Source organism: Coregonus lavaretus (genome assembly GCF_964263955.1).
Source record: "Coregonus lavaretus genome assembly, chromosome: 25".
Lineage (NCBI taxonomy): Eukaryota > Metazoa > Chordata > Actinopteri > Salmoniformes > Salmonidae > Coregonus > Coregonus lavaretus.
In genome coordinates this window covers 29,775,028-29,787,034 of record NC_140012.1, presented here as the reverse complement: position 1 = coordinate 29,787,034, position 12,007 = coordinate 29,775,028, and positions in this window count along the sequence as shown.

The following is a 12,007-nucleotide window of genomic DNA, read 5'->3' as shown; positions in this document are numbered from 1 at the left end:
ACATACTGAACTTCCATCCTCTCAGGCCAGGGGCACAATGTATGAATTTATGGTTGGATCAGAATTGCCGTTATAATCATTGGCGAGTACGGAGAATTAAAGTAAAACCACAAGTCCAAATCCCTATCTCCATCCATGGCTAATTTAGGAAAGGCAACAATTCCAAAAAACGAATTGGTGCGCCAGGACCATTCACAGTTGAGCTCACTCAGTTTAGCTCAACGCTAATGGGCTATTATTGTATTTTTAAAAATATCAAGGGAGGCCAAATGCTCGCTGACTTCCGTTGCATTAAATGCTATAGGCGTCAACAATATCATATTATTTTTGACCAGACAGCATAAGATACAGTGGGGAAAAAAAGTATTTAGTCAGCCACCAATTGTGCAAGTTCTCCCACTTAAAAAGATGAGAGAGGCCTGTAATTTTCATCATAGGTACACGTCAACTATGACAGACAAAATGAGGGGAAAAAATCCAGAAAATCACATTGTAGGATTTTTAATGAATTTATTTGCAAATTATGGTGGAAAATAAGTATTTGGTCACCTACAAACAAGCAAGATTTCTGGCTCTCACAGACCTGTAACTTCTTCTTTAAGAGGCTCCTCTGTCCTCCACTCGTTACCTGTATTAATGGCACCTGTTTGAACTTGTTATCAGTATAAAAGACACCTGTCCACAACCTCAAACAGTCACACTCCAAACTCCACTATGGCCAAGACCAAAGAGATGTCAAAGGACACCATAAACAAAATTGTAGACCTGCACCAGGCTGGGAAGACTGAATCTGCAATAGGTAAACAGCTTGGTTTGAAGAAATCAACTGTGGGAGCAATTATTAGGAAATGGAAGACATACAAGACCACTGATAATCTCCCTCGATCTGGGGCTCCACGCAAGATCTCACCCTGTGGGGTCAAACTGATCACAAGAACAGTGAGCAAAAATCCCAGAACCACACGGGGGGACCTAGTGAATGACCTGCTGAGAGCTGGGACCAAAGTAACAAAGCCTACCATCAGTAACACACTACGCCGCCAGGGACTCAAATCCTGTAGTGCCAGACGTGTCCCCCTGCTTAAGCCAGTACATGTCCAGGCCCGTCTGAAGTTTGCTAGAGTGCATTTGGATGATCCAGAAGAGGATTGGGAGAATGTCATATGGTCAGATGAAACCAAAATATAACTTTTTGGTACAAACTCAACTCGTCGTGTTTGGAGGACAAAGAATGCTGAGTTGCATCCAAAGAACACCATACCTACTGTGAAGCATGGGGGTGGAAACATCATGCTTTGGGGCTGTTTTTCTGCAAAGGGACCAGGACGACTGATCCGTGTAAAGGAAAGAATGAATGGGGCCATGTATCGTGAGATTTTGAGTGAAAACCTCCTTCCATCAGCAAGGGCATTGAAGATTAAACGTGGCTGGGTCTTTCAGCATGACAATGATCCCAAACACACCGCCCGGGCAACGAAGAAGTGGCTTCGTAAGAAGCATTTCAAGGTCCTGGAGTGGCCTAGCCAGTCTCCAGATCTCAACCCCATAGAAAATCTTTGGAGGGAGTTGAAAGTCTGTGTTGCCCAGCGACAGCCCCAAAACATCACTGCTCTAGAGGAGATCTGCATGGAGGAATGGGCCAAAATACCAGCAACAGTGTGTGAAAACCTTGTGAAGACTTACAGAAAACGTTTGACCTGTGTCATTGCCAACAAAGGGTATATAACAAAGTATTGAGAAACTTTTGTTATTGACCAAATACTTATTTTCCACCATAATTTGCAAATAAATTCATAAAAAATCCTACAATGTGATTTTCTGGATTTTTTTTCCTCATTTTGTCTGTCATAGTTGACGTGTACCTATGATGAAAATTACAGGCCTCTCATCTTTTTAAGTGGGAGAACTTGCACAATTGGTGGCTGACTAAATACTTTTTTTCCCCACTGTAGATGGGCAACACATACTGAGACAGACGGGCGCTGTTTCGCTCGTTTGGATGCTTTCTTCGGTGAGATACATTCAGCCTCTTGCGAATGGAAGGAAAATTATGAAACACAGAGAGACCAAAGATACATAATTGTTTCTGGGGAAACCTGGCTTCCCTTGGCATCCATGAATACACGCAACTGCTAGGCTCACATACATCCCTCCGCTGGCTTGCTTCTCTCCCTTGGGTCAAAACTAGGGTTGCAAAATTCCAAGAACTTTCCCCGGTTTTCCAGAAATCCTGGTTGGAGGATTCTGTATTTCCTGCTTATTACCACCTCATTCCAGGTAACCTCCAACCGGGATTTCGGGAAAACCAGGGAATTTATAGAATTTTGCAACCCTAGTCAAAACAAACACTGGATCACTTGTTATTATATATCAATTATTAATCAGGCAAGCTCATGGAAAATACAAACTCATTAGGGCTTTTAAATTAAATGGCCCCTCTGCTGTTTTGACTTGCAGTGGGTATAGGCTCAGGGTGTAATGATCCTCTCTTGTTGCCAGGCTGTTAAACCAGGCTGAGTGCAGACAGCAGCATGGTTATGGGACCTTCCTCATGCATATTTGACTAGAGAAGGCTTTAAGCCGGGGCACCTGCCTCACACCTGTTGCCCCTCCATAAGGAGAGTGCCCTCGCCCCGGTGGACAAGCTGCTTAAGTGGAGACTGGTCATGCAGTAGGCACCTTTCACCGCCGTTCCGTCTCACCAGGCTGGAATGGAGCAGTTAATGGAGGGGTGTCATTTGAGGGAGGTAAAGAAGGGAGTGTATGAATGGAAGGCGTTTACTGGTTTTGTTCCAGTGAGGTATCTTTAGCCAGGTATATCGTACCACCAGAATAAGGCCTAAACTGATGATAAACCACAGAGTTAATAATTGAGGTGTTTGAAGCGTTGGTGGATCTACCTTTGATGTCTTTGGTGTTGACTGGGATGTGTCTGTGTGGGTGTAGGTTGCTAATTTCCATCTCTCTCTGCTGTGTTAAAGGTTTTGTGTGTTACAGGGCCGGCACTAGCCTTTTGGGGCCCCTAAGCGAGATTGTGATTCTACACATTGCCATGATGTATGCCATGTTAATGATATCTGAGTGAGAGTGACTAACAAAATCAATGGGGCCGCCTGTAGGTCAGGGCCCCTGGGCACGTGCCCTGCGTGCCCGGTCGGTATGCGGCCATGATTACTACAAGTTTAACTATCTAGACTAACTTGCCAATTTTTTAACTGCTAGCTGACATGGCTAACTGTCATGGCTGACTGTCAGTGACTGACAAAACAAGAGAAAAACTGCACAACCAAATTTTGAATGTACAATCTACTATTCTAACTCTTAACAGTAAATTGAGATACCGACTGAGTTCCTAAAAAACGTGTATCTTTTATTTTTTTGGGGTCGGGGGCCCTAAGCGATCACTTATGTCGATTGTGCCTGGAACTGGCCCTGGTGTGACAGTGCCACAACTGACCTGAGTCTGTCTGGTTCAATCATGATCAATCAAGCCGGTTCAATGTTGTGTGAATGTAGATACACTTATCAATATTATTTTCACAATAAAGCAAATCTAGAAGCCTGGTGAACAGCCCTCCTTCCCGGGTACAGTGCACTCTGGTTGATGAACAGTTTTTACAGGACCTTTAGGACATTAATCTGTATTGACAACGTCCTGATCTCTGTAATCTAGTCTGAGTAGCAGTCAGCTAACTAGTGTGATTGTGTATGTTATTGTGAGGGCCACATAGGACCTAGAAAGGGGTTCTCCAGTTTTCACCACTCACTGCTTCAGACCAACAGCTGGCTGCAGCTGCTCTCCAGTTGCACCACATGCTTGAGTGAGTTAAGTGACCGGCTGCACAGGCAGATGCACGACTGAGTCCAGTAACCCTTCAGCTGCACAGCCAACACTTACAAAGAAGCTTCGCACATGGTCCCCCTCAGCAGAGAAGACTGCAGAGGTTTTGTTCTGCACTGGTGGCCACTTCACCCCTTCAGTCCTGCAGCCTGTATCAGATAATGTGTAATTAACTCAGGTGTCAGTTTTAGGCCTTATGGCCTGAATGCTGGACTTCAGCAGTAACCTCATGTAACTGAATATCACATACACTACCAGTCAAAAGTTTGAACACCTACTCATTCAAGGGTTTTTCTTTATTTGTAAAAAAAATTTACATTGTAGAATAATAGTGAAGACATCAAAACTATGAAATAACACATATGGAATCATGTAGTAATCAAAAAGGTGTTAAACAAATCAAAATATATTTTATATTTGAGATTCTTCAAATAGCTACCCTTTGCATTGATGACAGCTTTGCACGCTCTTGGCATTCTCTCAACCAGCTTCATGAGATAGTCACCTGGAATGCATTTCAATTAACAGGTGTGCCTTCTTAAAAGTTAATTTGTGGAATTTCTTTCCTTCTTAATGCATTTGAGCCAATCAGTTGTGTTGTGACAAGGTAGCGGGGGTATGCAGAAGATAGCCCTATTTGGTAAAAGACCAAGTCCATATTATGGCAAGAACAGCTCAAATAAGCAAAGAGAAACGACAGTCTATCATTACTTTAAGACACGAAGGTCAGTCAATACGGAAAATTCCAAGAACTTTGAAGGTTTCTTCAAGTGCAGTCGCTAAAACCATCAAGCGCTATGATGAAACTGGCTCTCATGAGGACCGCCACAGGAATGGAAGACACAGTCTTACCTCTGCTGCAGAGGATAAGTTCATTAGAGTTACCAGCCTCAGAAATTGCAGCCCAAATAAATGCTTCACAGAGTTCAAGTAACAGACACATCTCAACATCAACTGTTCAGAGGAGACTGCCTGAATCAGGCCTTCATGGTCAGATTGCTGCAAAGAAACCACTACTAAAGGACACCAATAAAAATAAGAGACTTGCTTGGGCCAAGAAACATGAGCAATGGACATTAGACCGGTGGAAATGTGTGCTTTGGTCTGGAGTCCAAATTTGAGATTTTTTGTTCCAACCGCCGTGTCTTTGTGACCTCCAGGCTGTGTAAGGGCTATTTTACCAAGAAGGAGAGTGATGGAGTGCTGCATCAGATGACCTGGCCTACACAATCCCCCGACCTCAACCCAATTGAGATGGTTTGGGATGAGTTGGACCGCAGAGTGAAGGAAAAGCAGCCAACAAGTGCTCAGCATATGTGGGAATTCCTTAAAGAGTGTTGGAAAAGCATTCCATGTGAAGCTGGTTGAGAGAATGTCAAGAGTGTGCAAAGCTGTCATCAAGGCAAAGCGTGGCTATTTGAAGAATCTCAATATAAAATATATTTTGATTTGTTTAACACTTTTTTGCTTAATACATGATTCCATATGTGTTATTTCATAGTTTTGATGTCTTCACTATTATTCTACAATGTAGAAAATAGTACAAATAAAGAAAAACGCTTGAATGAGTAGGTGTGTCCAAACTTTTCACTGGTACTGTATATTCTTCGTAGCTGTCTATTTACCACCACAAACCAATGCTGGCACTAAGACCGCACTCATCGAGCTGTATAAGGCCATAAGCAAACAAGAAAATGCTCATCCAGAGGTGGCGCTCCTATTGGCCTGGGACTTTAATGCAGAAAAACGGACATCCGTTTGACCTATTTTCTACCAGCATGTCACATGTGCAACTAGAGGGGAAAAATGAGTAGGTGTGTCCAAGCGTTTGACTGGTACTGTATACTGTAATGAACTCGGCTGTATGATAAAACATTTTTTTTGTACACACAATATTCCTCAAGGTGTTATGAATGCGTATTAATTTTGGGGCAGCTGTACAGCTCAGCGTTCAACACCATAGTGCCCACAAAGCTCATCACTAAGCTAAGAACCCTGGGACTAAACCCCTCCCTCTGCAACTGGATCCTGGACTTCCTGACGGGCCGCCCCCAGGTGGTAAGAGTAGGCATCAACACATCTGCCACGCTGATCGTCAACACTGGGGCCCCTCAGGGGTGCGTGCTTAGTCCCCTCCTGTACTCACTGTTCACCCACGACTGCTTGGCCAAACACGACTCCAACACCATCATTAAGTTTGCTGACGACACAACAGTGGTAGACCTGATCATCGACAACAATGATACATACTATAGGGAGGAGGTCAGAGACCTGGCAGTGTGGTGCCAGGACAACAACCTCAATGTGAGCAAGACAAAGGAGCTGATCGTGGACTACAGGAAAAGGAGGGCCGAACAGGCCCCATTAACATTAACAGGGCTGTAGTGGAGCGGGTTGAGAGTTTAAAGTTCCTTGGTGTCCACATCACCAACTAACTATCATGGTCCAAACACACCAAGACAGTCGTGAAGAGGGCACGACAACACCTTTTCCCCCACCCAGGAGACTGAAAAGATTTAGCATGAGTCCCCAGATCCTCAAAAAGTTATACAGCTGCACCATTGAGAGCATCCTGACCAGTTACATCACCGCCTGGAATGGCAACTACTCGGCATCTGACCATAAGGCGCTACAGAGGGTAGTGTGTACGGCCCAGTACATCACTGGGGCCAAGCTTCCTGCCATCCAGGACCTACAGTTGAAGTTGGAAGTTTACATACACCTTAGCCAAATACATTTAAACTCAGTTTTCACAATTCCTGACATTTAATCCTAGTAAAAATTCCCTGTCTTAGGTCAGTTAGGATCACCACTTTATTTTAAGAGTGTGAAATGTCAGAATAATAGTAGAGAGATTTATTTATTTCAGCTTTTATTTATTTCATCACATTCCCAGTGGGTCAGACGTTTACAAACACTCAATTAGTATTTGGTAGCATTGCCTTTAAATTGTTTAATTTGGGTCAAACGTTTTGGGTAGCCTTCCACAAGCTTCCCACAATAAGTTGGGTGAATTTTGGCCCATTCCTCCTGACAGAGCTGGTGTAACTGAGTCAGGTTTGTAGGCCTCCTTGCTCGCACATGCTTTTTCAGTTCTGCCCACAAATGTTCTATAGGATTGAGGTCAGGGCTTTGTGATGGCCACTCCAATACCTTGACTTTGTTGTCCTTAAGCCATTTTGCCACAACTTTGGAAGTATGCTTGGGGTCATTGTCCATTTGCGACCAAGCTTTAACTTCCTGACTGATGTCTTGAGATGTTGCTTCAATATATCCACATAATTTTCCTTCCTCATGATGCCATCTATTTTGTGAAGTGCACCAGTCCCTCCTGCAGCAAAGCACCCCCACAGTATGATGCTGCCTCCCCCGTGCTTCACGGTTGGGATGGTGTTCTTCGGCTTGCAAGCAACCCCCTTTTTACTCCAAACATAACGATGGTCATTAATGCCAAACAGTTGTTTTTGTTTCATCATACCAGAGGACTTTTCTCCAAAAAGTACAATCTTTGTCCCCATGTGCAGATGCAAACCGTAGTCTGGCTTTTTTATGGTGGTTTTGGAGCAGTGGCTTCTTCCTTGCTAAGCGGCCTTTCAGGTTATGTCGATATAGGACTCGTTTTACTGTGGATATAGATACTATTGTACCTGTTTCCTCCAGCATCTTCACAAGGTCCTTTGCTGTTGTTCTGGGATTGATTTGCACTTTGTGCACCAAAGTACGTGGGAGACAGAACGCGTCTCCTTCCTGAGCGGTATGACGGCTGCGTGGTCGCATGGTGTTTATACTTGCGTACTATTGTTTGTACAGATGAACGTGGTACCTTCAGGCGTTTGGAAATTGCTCCCAAGGATGAACCAGACTTGTGGAGGTCTATAATTTTTTTTCTGAGGTCTTGGCTGATTTCTTTTCATTTTCCCATGATGTCAAGCAAAGAGGCACTGAGTTTGAAGGTAGGCCTTGAAATACATCCACAGGTACACCTCCAATTGACTCAAATGATGTCAATTAGCCTATCAGAAGCTTCTAAAGCCATGACATCATTTTCTGGAATTTTCCAAGCTGTTTAAAGGCACAGTCAACTTAGTGTATGTAAACTTCTGACCCACTGGAATTGTGATACAGTGAATTATAAGTGAAATGATCTGTAAACAATTGTTGGAAAAATTACTTGTGTCATGCACAAAGTAGATGTCCTACCCGACTTGCCCAAACTATAGTTTGTTAACAAGAAATTTGTGGAGTGGTTGAAAAACGAGTTTTAATGACTCCAACCTAAGTGTATGTAAACTTCCGACTTCAACTCTAAATTCTAGGTGGTGTCAGAGGAAGGCCCAAAAAATGGTCAAAGACTCCAGTCACTCAAGTCATAGACTGTTCTCTCTGCTACCGCATGGCAAGCGGTACCGGAGCGCCAAGTCTAGGACCAAAAGGCTCCTTAATAGCTTCTACCCCCAAGCCATAAGACTGCTGAACAATTAATCAAATGGCCACACTGACTATTTACACCCCTGCATAGTCACTTTACCCCTACCTACATGTACAAATTACCTCGACTAACCTGTACCCCCACACATTGACTCGTTACCGGTACCCATTGTATATAGCCTCGTTATTGTTATTTTATTGTGTTACTTTAAAAAATGGTTTTATTTTATTTAGTAAATATTTTCTTAACTCTATTTCTTGAACTGTGTTGTTGGTTAAAGGGCTTGTAAGTAAGCATTTCACTGTAAGGTCTACACCTGTTGTATTCGACACGTGTGACAAATAATTTTTTTATTTGAAATGGGAATTGTTTTTAGTGTCGGTATAAGCAATACACAACACCTAGATGTGCTGTCCTGCCTGTGACATACATACCACCCCTGAAGTGAGTAAGTGACCACCTCCCATTTCCAACACCTGTTCCTCCACAACATGGGAGGGAGGGGTGACCTTCTGTAATAAGCTAGACTTTGATGTAAACCCTGTTCTCTCCCCTGAGTGTCTGTGTTGCTGCGTTGGGGGTGGGCGGGCAGTCTTCATTTTACAGCTCATTACAGTTTCTCTGGCCTCTGGGATAGTTTCACAGTCCTGTTCCAAACAGTGGGCCCGCCTTGTCACTGAGCTGCTGAAGCACTGTTGGGATCCCTGTGAGTGAAGACAACATATGGACAATGCCCTCCCTTCCTGTTTCAAGGGAATGTTGTTCTGGCTGGGTGGACTCCTGGGAAAGGGAGCGCTACCTTTGACCTCTGGGATCACTCATTTACTCTGGGCCCAGGGAGAAGATGATGGAATCTGCCGGAAGGGATGCAGCCAACCAGCTGTCACTATTAACTCCCTTCCACTGTTTCCTTGGCCATTCTCAGGGAGAAAGGCAGACCCTTTTGAGGGCAGAGTAACAGGGCCAAAGCATTTGCCTGTCGATCTGTGTTAGCCATCTCTAAAGCTGTAATGCAGATTGTAGGCTTTTGGTACAAACTGTGAAGCCATGATGGGGTAGAAATAACAACAAGATGTATGGCTATGCTCTTTATTGGTGTGCATATACAGTACCAGTCAAAGGTTTGGACACACCTACTCATTCAAGGGTTTTTCTTTATTTTTACTATTTTCTACATTGTAAAATAATAGTGAAGACATCAAAACTATGAAATAACACATATGAAATCGTGTAGTAACCAAAAAAGTGTTAAACAAGTCAAAATATATTTAAGATTCTTCAAAGTAGCCACTCAAATCAAATTTTATTTGTCACATACACGTGTTTAGCAGATGTTATTGCGGGTGTAGCGAAATGCTTGTGCTTCTAGCTCCGACAGTGCAGTAATATCTAACATGTACTATCTAACAATTTCACAACATATACCCAATACACACAAATCTAGTAAGGAATGGAATTTAAGAATATATTCATATATGGACAAGCAATGACAGAGCGGCATGGACTAAGATACAGTAGAATATTATAGAATAGAATACAGTATATACAGTGGGGGGAAAAAGTATTTAGTCAGCCACCAATTGTGAAAGTTCTCCCACTTAAAAATATGAGAGAGGCCTGTAATTTTCATCATAGGTACACGTCAACTATGCCAGACAAAATGAGGAAAAAAATTCCAGATAATCACATTGTAGGATTTTTAATGAATTTATTTGCAAATGATGGTGGAAAATAAGTATTTGGTCAATAACAAAAGTTTCTCAATACTTTGTTATATACCCTTTGTTGGCAATGACACAGGTCAAACGTTTTCTGTAAGTCTTCACAAGGTTTTCACACACTGTTGCTGGTATTTTGGCCCATTCCTCCATGCAGATCTCCTCTAGAGCAGTGATGTTTTGGGGCTGTCGCTGGGCAACACGGACTTTCAACTCCCTCCAAAGATTTTCTATGGGGTTGAGATCTGGAGACTGGCTAGGCCACTCCAGGACCTTGAAATGCTTCTTATGAAGCCACTCCTTCGTTGCCCGGGCGGTGTGTTTGGGATCATTGTCATGCTGAAAGACCCAGCCACGTTTCATCTTCAATGCCCTTGCTGATGGAAGGAGGTTTTCACTCAAAATCTCACGATACATGGCCCCATTCATTCTTTCCTTTACACGGATCAGTCGTCCTGGTCCCTTTGCAGAAAAACAGCCCCAAAGCATGATGTTTCCACCCCCATGCTTCACAGTAGGTATGGTGTTCTTTGGATGCAACTCAGCATTCTTTGTCCTCCAAACACGACGAGTTGAGTTTGTACCAAAAAGTTCTATTTTGGTTTCATTTGACCATATGACATTCTCCCAATCCTCTTCTGGATCATCCAAATGCACTCTAGCAAACTTCAGACGGGCCTGGACATGTACTGGCTTAAGCAGGGGGACACTTCTGGCACTGCAGGATTTGAGTCCCTGGCGGCGTAGTGTGTTACTGATGGTAGGCTTTGTTACTTTGGTCCCAGCTCTCTGCAGGTAATTCACTAGGTCCCCCCGTGTGGTTCTGGGATTTTTGCTCACCGTTCTTGTGATAATTTTGACCCCACGGGGTGAGGTCTTGCGTGGAGCCCCAGATCGAGGGAGATTATCAGTGGTCTTGTATGTCTTCCATTTCCTAATAATTGCTCCCACAGTTGATTTCTTCAAACCAAGCTGCTTACCTATTGCAGATTCAGTCTTCCCAGCCTGGTGCAGGTCTACAATTTTGTTTCTGGTGTCCTTTGACAGCTCTTTGGTCTTGGCCATAGTGGAGTTTAGAGTTTGACTGTTTGAGGTTGTGGACAGGTATCTTTTATACTGATAACAAGTTCAAACAGGTGCCATTAATACAGGTAATGAGTGGAGGACAGAGGAGCCTCTTAAAGAAGAAGTTACAGGTCTGTGAGAGCCAGAAATCTTGCTTGTTTGTAGGTGACCAAGTACTTATTTTCCACCATAATTTGCAAATAAATTCATTAAAAATCCTACAATCTGATTTTATGGATTTTTTTTCTCAATTTGTCTGTCATAGTTGACGTGTACCTATGATGAAAATTACAGGCCTCTCTCATCCTTTTAAGTGGGAGAACTTGCACAATTGGTGGCTGACTAAATACTTTTTCCCCCACTGTACATATGAGATGAGTAGTGCAAGATATGTAAACATTATTAAAGTGACTAGTGTTCAATTTCTTAAAGTGGCCACTGATTCAATAGGCAGCAGCAGCCTCTAATGTGCTAGTGATGGCTATTTAACAGTCTGATGGCCTTGAGATAGAAGCTGTTTTTCATTCTCTTGGTCCCAGCTTTGATGCACCTGTACTGACCTCGCCTTCTGGATGATAGCGGGGTGAACAGGCAGTGGCTCGGGTGGTTGATGTCCTTGATTATATTTTTGGCCTTCCTGTGACATCGGGTGCTGTAGGTGTCTTGGAGGGTGGGTAGTTTGACCCCGGTAATGCGTTCGGCAGACCGCACCACCCTCTGGAGAGCCCTGCGGTTGCGGGCGGTGCAGTTGCCGTACCAGGAGGGTGATACAGCCCGACAGGATGCTCTCAATTGTGCATCTGTAAAAGTTTGTGAGGGTTTTAGGTATCAGTCACATAGATCATGTATTTTCAGGTAAAAATACCTTGCGAAGCAACTGATGCCTCTTGATTGCGCATTCTTCTGTCTCTTACGAAACAGACGGGACACATAGACACGCAATGGATAATGGTC